The 6,557-nt window shown below is 36.9% G+C and overlaps 1 long non-coding RNA gene across 1 annotated transcript in view; it reads left to right on the top strand.

Annotated features, from left to right (window-relative positions):
- The first annotated feature begins 14 nt into the window (after positions 1-14).
- LOC113747785 (uncharacterized) overlaps positions 15-6,557 on the top strand; it is a 10,717-nt gene continuing 4,174 nt past the window's right edge. The window contains exon 1 of the long non-coding RNA XR_003463890.1: positions 15-103. This is a non-coding gene — a long non-coding RNA (uncharacterized LOC113747785). The remainder of the gene's footprint in view (positions 104-6,557) is intronic.

Below are 6,557 nucleotides of genomic sequence, written 5' to 3' on the forward strand. Positions count from 1 at the left end.
TCAACAATCGGTGGAAAAACGTCAAGTCACGTAACTCTTCGACACCAGTGCACGCTGGGAAACCGAGTTCTCAACAGATGGCCACTGTACTCCACTACTACAGGTGAGTCTGCTGCGTTAAAATGATTTAGTGGGGTGATTTCGTTCATATTTTGAACCTGTAAGTGAACCTTGTGGTTGAAAGCAGATATATACATTTATTATTAGTTTAATTATTGTACCTCAGAACAGTTCTGAGGTTTATTCTTCAACTTATATCACGTTGCACCTGACTATCTCAATTTTCTGGTACTTTAACTCCACTGCGGTTCAGAGGAAAATATTAGAGGCCATTATTTACTGCCTTACATTAATTTGACAGCAGTAGTAACTAATTACTTTGCAGATAAATTATCTTTGTTTAGAATTATTAAGTTAACGGTTGTTTACCTGTAAATGCAGAACTAGCCAAAAATGGCTATATAACATTATGGAGCCATTCCTATAATGAGTACTGTTACTTTTTATACTTTTAATACTTTACTTTATGCTGATAATACTTATTTACTTTTACATAATTAAAATACAGTTAATCAGTACTTTCACTTGCAGTATTTTTATACAGTGGTATACTTGAAGGATCATATAACAAAGGGACCTTTTTCACAGCAGCCATTTTGACATAAAATAGTAAGGTAAACACAGGTGTTACCAATTATGCTAATTAAGGTTCAGTTCCATTCAGCTCAAACAGAGTCAGCGTGCTGCAGTGGTGCATGCTGTCTCACTGGGAAAGCTCTGCTGCACTAAATGGAACACAGCCTTAATTAGTATCATTGGTAACACCTGCGTGAAAAAGGTCTATTCTTCTCACACCACTGGGAGCTGCCCAGTTAACTCTCTGTAAGTTGAGTATTGTTCCTCTAGTTGGTGGTTAGTGAATTTATAATGACCTTATTCTACACTGTGGTAGGAGTACTTCTTTGTTCTGTTAAAATAAATTTCCTATGGCTCTGTTTTGATATTATCATTATGATATTTGACATATTATTATTCACTTTAAAAATAGATCATTTGCACAGTCAGTCTTTAAAAAAGCTGCTGTCCTTATTTGTCCTCATTTCAATTATACAAGAAACTACTCAAAATTAACCTAGATGCATTCATTTTATTCTAAACAATCAGAACTCACATCACATTTACAAAAAAAGGACAAGCCACATACAAAGAGGTTGTTGTGACAAGGAAGCATGGGACAAGGACACAGACTAAACAGCAACCTGCACTCAGAGCTTACAGAAACAGAAATATGAAGATCATGGCCATCACAAAATATAAACAGAAAAACAAATAATAAATCAAAGAGACACATGATGATTTTCACTGTGCTCATTTCCCCAACTATAAGCACTCTTATAAAATACACTGTTGACCATAAAGTTGGAATAATAATTTTGTTTTCAGACACATTCCTCTTTCTATACACAATGTGATGCTTGGAAGAGGTTAATCAATAAAGTTTTCAGAAGATACACGTTATCAAATCACAATCATTTCATGAGAAGAGGTAAAAATCTTTTTATTCCAACTTTATGGGCAACAGTGTACCTTTATACATAACTTGGAGACCCATGCAGTCTAAAATTTCATCAGCTCTGCTGGTCTGTCCAGGCTCCCCAGCCAACCACTCATTCATTTTTGGCTGTGGCTGAACGAACTCTGACTCATACATTTTATTTAGAGGCACACTTTAGTTGTATATCATAATTCTATGGCGATCTGGATGTGAATTTGATAATTAATGTCATTGTGGCTGTTTAATCAGAATATAATAATTAGAATCAAATGGGATCGAATAAAAGGTGCACATACAAAGCAAACAAAGAGAGAGAGAGAGGGAGAGAGGGAGTTCTGCAGTTTCATAACCATGCAAGTTAGTTGTCTCTGCAAAGCCATCAGTGTGTGTGTGTGTAGGATGTTAATTAAATGAGACAAGAAAATAAACACCTTGTTATAATTCAGATCATGTTTACACCTCTCAAATGGATATATGGATAGAAATAGAAGTCGATATATCTGTAGTATTTTTTCCATTTTATCCTATTTTGGTGAGTAGTAGTAGGCTACAAAATGGTGGATTTTGAGATTTGCACAATGGTCATATTGATTAGTTTTAGTTTTTAGGATTTTAATTGAATGACTCTACTCTGTAAATCATCTCATACACCTGAGAAACTCCACTATGTAAGTGACCATTCATGAAAGTAGGCAATGAAAAGCAGGCCAGTACAAACCAAACCCAGATTTCACCCTCGATGGTACATTCCATTGATCTACATTACAGCAACAGGATAATTAAATATACTGCCAAAAGCAATAACATTGAACGAACATCTATATGAGTGCAAATTAATGAACAGCAGGCAACAAAAGGCACTAAATGGAGGTCAGCCGGCCTAACTTCTGCTGTAAATCATGAAAACAAAATGATATTTCTGAAGTGTCTTGTAATTTCTTTCATCCATAGCTTAGATTGCCATGTTTCATGAATAACTTTTTTTTCAACTATATTATGAGAGCAGGCATCATACGATTTAAATATTGAATTGGCCTATATTGTTTTGGTTCATGTAGTGTTCATATTCATCTCTTTATAAAAAAAAAATGATTTTCATGTAGTGTTATTATCTATAGTGTGTTCTGGAGCGGACTCTAGCTTCTGACTGTTTTATTATGTTTGAATATTTCTGAATATTTGTCAAAAGGAAAGAGGAAAAACACACCAAAGAAATGTTAAAATGGACCATGAACTCTGAGGACATACAGGAAACAAGTAAGGTCAGATTACACCTGTACTAGCTGACAATAGGCATGCAAAGACAAATATAATATACTGTGGATTACAGTGTTAAAACTGCACAATACAACAATTGTTTGTTTAATAGGGACTTGGTTGAGAAAAAAAAAATGTTCTTATGTTAAACTGTAAAAGTGGTTCATTTTCTTGGAGACAGTTGTTCTTAACTTTACACATAATTGATTGCCTGTGTTTGTGTGTGAGGAAAAAGGGGAGGTAGGCACTACATCTGCTACTACTACTTATGTAAAGAAATTAGGAAATGTATTATTTAGAACATGTTTCTTTTTATTTACAAACTTCAAAAAAACAAAAAGGATCTAAAAGTAATCCAAGGTCATACACATTATCCATCGACAAACTACACAACAGGCTTTGACTGGAGCAAATCCTCAAAGACAGCAGCTTTAATCTTCTCCTCGGCTAAAATGGAATTGAGACAGTCAGCTCGGCTCGTCCGACCAAATCGATTTGTATCAATAAATATGTAAATTCAAGTAGAAAGCTGTGAAATAAAAAGAGCAGTCAGACGGCGCAGCGAATGCCGAGCTGACACACCACACAATTCAACACTGAGGAAACTCACTTGTTTGCCGTCGTAAGGATGACACAGATGGACATTTCTGATGATACTGATGATACGGTAATCAGCAAGAAAAAAAAAAGAAGCACTTGATATCATTATTTTCTCTCTTTTCAGCTGATGGACTGCCACACTTTCTGACTCATTACTTCTGCATGAGCTTCATGCACACAAATGGCATGTATTCAGATGAAATACTTAGGCTGCATCCCAATTGTGAACACACCTGTCAACATGCAGGATATTCTGATCAAGGAGCTCATACAGATAAGATAAAAAAACATTTTAACACAGCTCATATCAGGGTTTATATCACCTGATGTCCTTTATTTTTGTTTCTCAACATCAAGAGCCGATCAGAGCTTTTGTGTAAACGCGATACGAGATTTACTGATGCTTCCTAAAGATGCTATCCTTGCTATTAATTAATTGGTTGGTCCACATGCAAGTTGTGCACGAGTTCACACGAGCTGGGTCAGACTGGCCGATCATCACTTCTTTAAAACAAAACAAACAAAACATTTTCTGTGGTAACAACAATAGTAATATGACAATGAAAAATCTTACAAATAAGATAAAGAAAAGCAACAAAAGAAGAACAAAGACAAAAAAAACATTGTAGAAAAATAAAAATACAAATGAATAAATATGCACTGTCTTAAATAAATTAATTTGGTAAATTCAAACATTGTAAAAAGAAGAGAACAAAAAAAGTAAACTAATGACAAATTCAGTATGAAGAACAAATACACGGAAGAAGAAAAAACAGGAAATGCTTAGGCTTTACTTGTGACGATATTTCCAACTAAAGAGCTGGTGGTTTTTAAAGCTCTTGCTGCAGCCATTTCTGGAGGAGGAGGAGATTTCTCACTTAAGGACAGTGCCGACCATAGTAGATCAGTTAGTGTGATCAGAGCGGATCGATTGGAACAGCAGAACGATGGCTCATGGTTAATCAAAAAGGGAACTTGGTCACATGATGAAGCTTTCAACCAGCCTACAGATGTATACAGATTTGTGTCTCTTTTACAGTGCAGTGCAGTGTACAGTATTACCTGCAAGGTCATACAGAGAGATGGATATGTATTTCTTGACTGGCTGTGAGGATGCCGTAGAGGGAGCATGCTGCTGCAGTGGATTTTTAAGTCTGACAATGTTATTTGGTCTCTTAAGACACAATCCTCTATGCTGGAGGTTTTCTGATGTGCTTGTGCATTTCTCTTTTTTTTTTCTTTTTTTTTGGCAAAGCTACACCATCTCTCTTAAAAAAAAGAAAATTGTTTGGTTTCATAATGACCTCTGTTGCCACAATGAGAAAGAAAAAGAAACACAGCAGAGCAGAGGTGGAATCTGTGTCAGAACAAGTTACCAAACCCAGTAACACAACTTTATATTTACTTTTAGATTTTCTTTTTAACTGATTCCTTTTGTAACCCTTAAGAACACAACAGACAGACATGAACACAGTTAACAACGCAAGCATAACCAAAACTCAGGGCTGCGAGCTTAATTCCTCTGGGGTTGTACGAATACATATATAGGCTTGAGTGAGTGTTTTGCATCGTTTTTCGCTAGGCTACAGTAAGACTGGGTGAGATTCAGAGAGCCGCTGTGACCGCCTGTCTCTCTTTACCTCTCCTCTCTCACAGTTAACATTCAGAAAGATGGAGGCAAAAAGGCATTTTCTGTTGGTTGTTTTTCTCCGCTACAAGGAGGACACCTCGCAAGAACACAGTTTTTTTTTTTCTCATTTTCACCTGGCTGTTTTTAGGCAATGATTTTTTTTAAGTAAAAGAGATTACATAAATATAAAATACACAAAAAAAAAAAAAAAAAAAAAAAAAAAAAAAATCAGATCTTCCCACGTCTGATGCCTAAATAAGAGTCTTTTCAAAAAGGCCTGATTTAAAGGCATTTGAATAAGCATACATTCTTTCATTAGTTTATCTTTCATCATCATCATCAGCATCTCTTCTGCATCAGTCAAGGGTACCAGTTCAGTTCCAGGAGCCATGCCTCCCCATGCTGAGCCCCAGCATGGCAGGCATGGCTGGAATGCTCTCGCCGGGCTTCTCTCTCTCTTACAGTCAGCCTCGGCTAGCCTTACACAGGGTCGATGCACCCAGGTGGCCTGCCAGGTAAGCTGCTACTCCTGGTCCAGCCGGAGCCAGCTTCCTCTCCCAGTACCCTCCCACTGCTGCCTCCAGTTCGTCCGCTCGTCTCCTTCTCCTTCTCTCTCCCTCAGCACGGTCGAGGGCCACCGGGGCACAGTGCTGGTGAACGGCGGTAATGTTAGCAGTGCCAGCAGCTCGGATGACGACGATGATGTCATTGAGGTGAGGGGACAGTGACAGTTAAATAATGGGATGCTTGATTCAATATAAAATGAAAGAGAACTGAAGCACCGACTATTGAGCCCCTGCTAAAATGTTTCCTCTGTTCATCTCACTGCCTTGGAGAAACAGTCTGATGGGAGACTGAACACGGACTGGACAAAGAGCAACAATCTTTATGCTGAATATTAGAAGATAAAACCAGAAGAAGAAAAAAGTTTCAGATGGAAAAATCAAAAGAAATAAGAGGACTACTGGCATTGAAATACTAATAATCACTGGACTTAGTACTGCTGAGTGTGGGCCTACAATGAACCAGATGGCCACTAGTTGTACTGTTGACGTTAGAGATTCTAGTTCTGCAGCTTTGCTAATGTCATGGCTCTTTGCTTTTTTCAGCTAATTAAAAAGATGACAGTAGGGTGGAGTTGTTATTAAAAAAAGGTTTGATAATTAAGTTAGCTGGTAGTAATGTTTTGTTAAATATCAGTAACTGAAATTGTATTGTTGTCACTTGTCAAATATTGCTACTGAATTCTTCTTAAAAACTCAAACAGAACTTTTAGAGAGCATTTTGATTTAACTCAAAATTCACTGCCAGGACAGGGGGTATTGTACATTTTGCTCTTAAGGAAAAAATCATCTTGGAATTTATTGAAAACGAGGCTTACTGAGGATGTGGTTAAGACAAATACTGAAACCTTAAAACTAATGAAAGAATGTATGCTTATTCAAATGCCTTTAAATCAGGCCTTTTTGAAAAGACTCTTATTTAGGCATCAGACGTGGGAAGATCTGATTTTTT

Source organism: Larimichthys crocea, chromosome XV (assembly GCF_000972845.2).
Source record: "Larimichthys crocea isolate SSNF chromosome XV, L_crocea_2.0, whole genome shotgun sequence".
NCBI classification, from domain to species: domain Eukaryota; kingdom Metazoa; phylum Chordata; class Actinopteri; family Sciaenidae; genus Larimichthys; species Larimichthys crocea.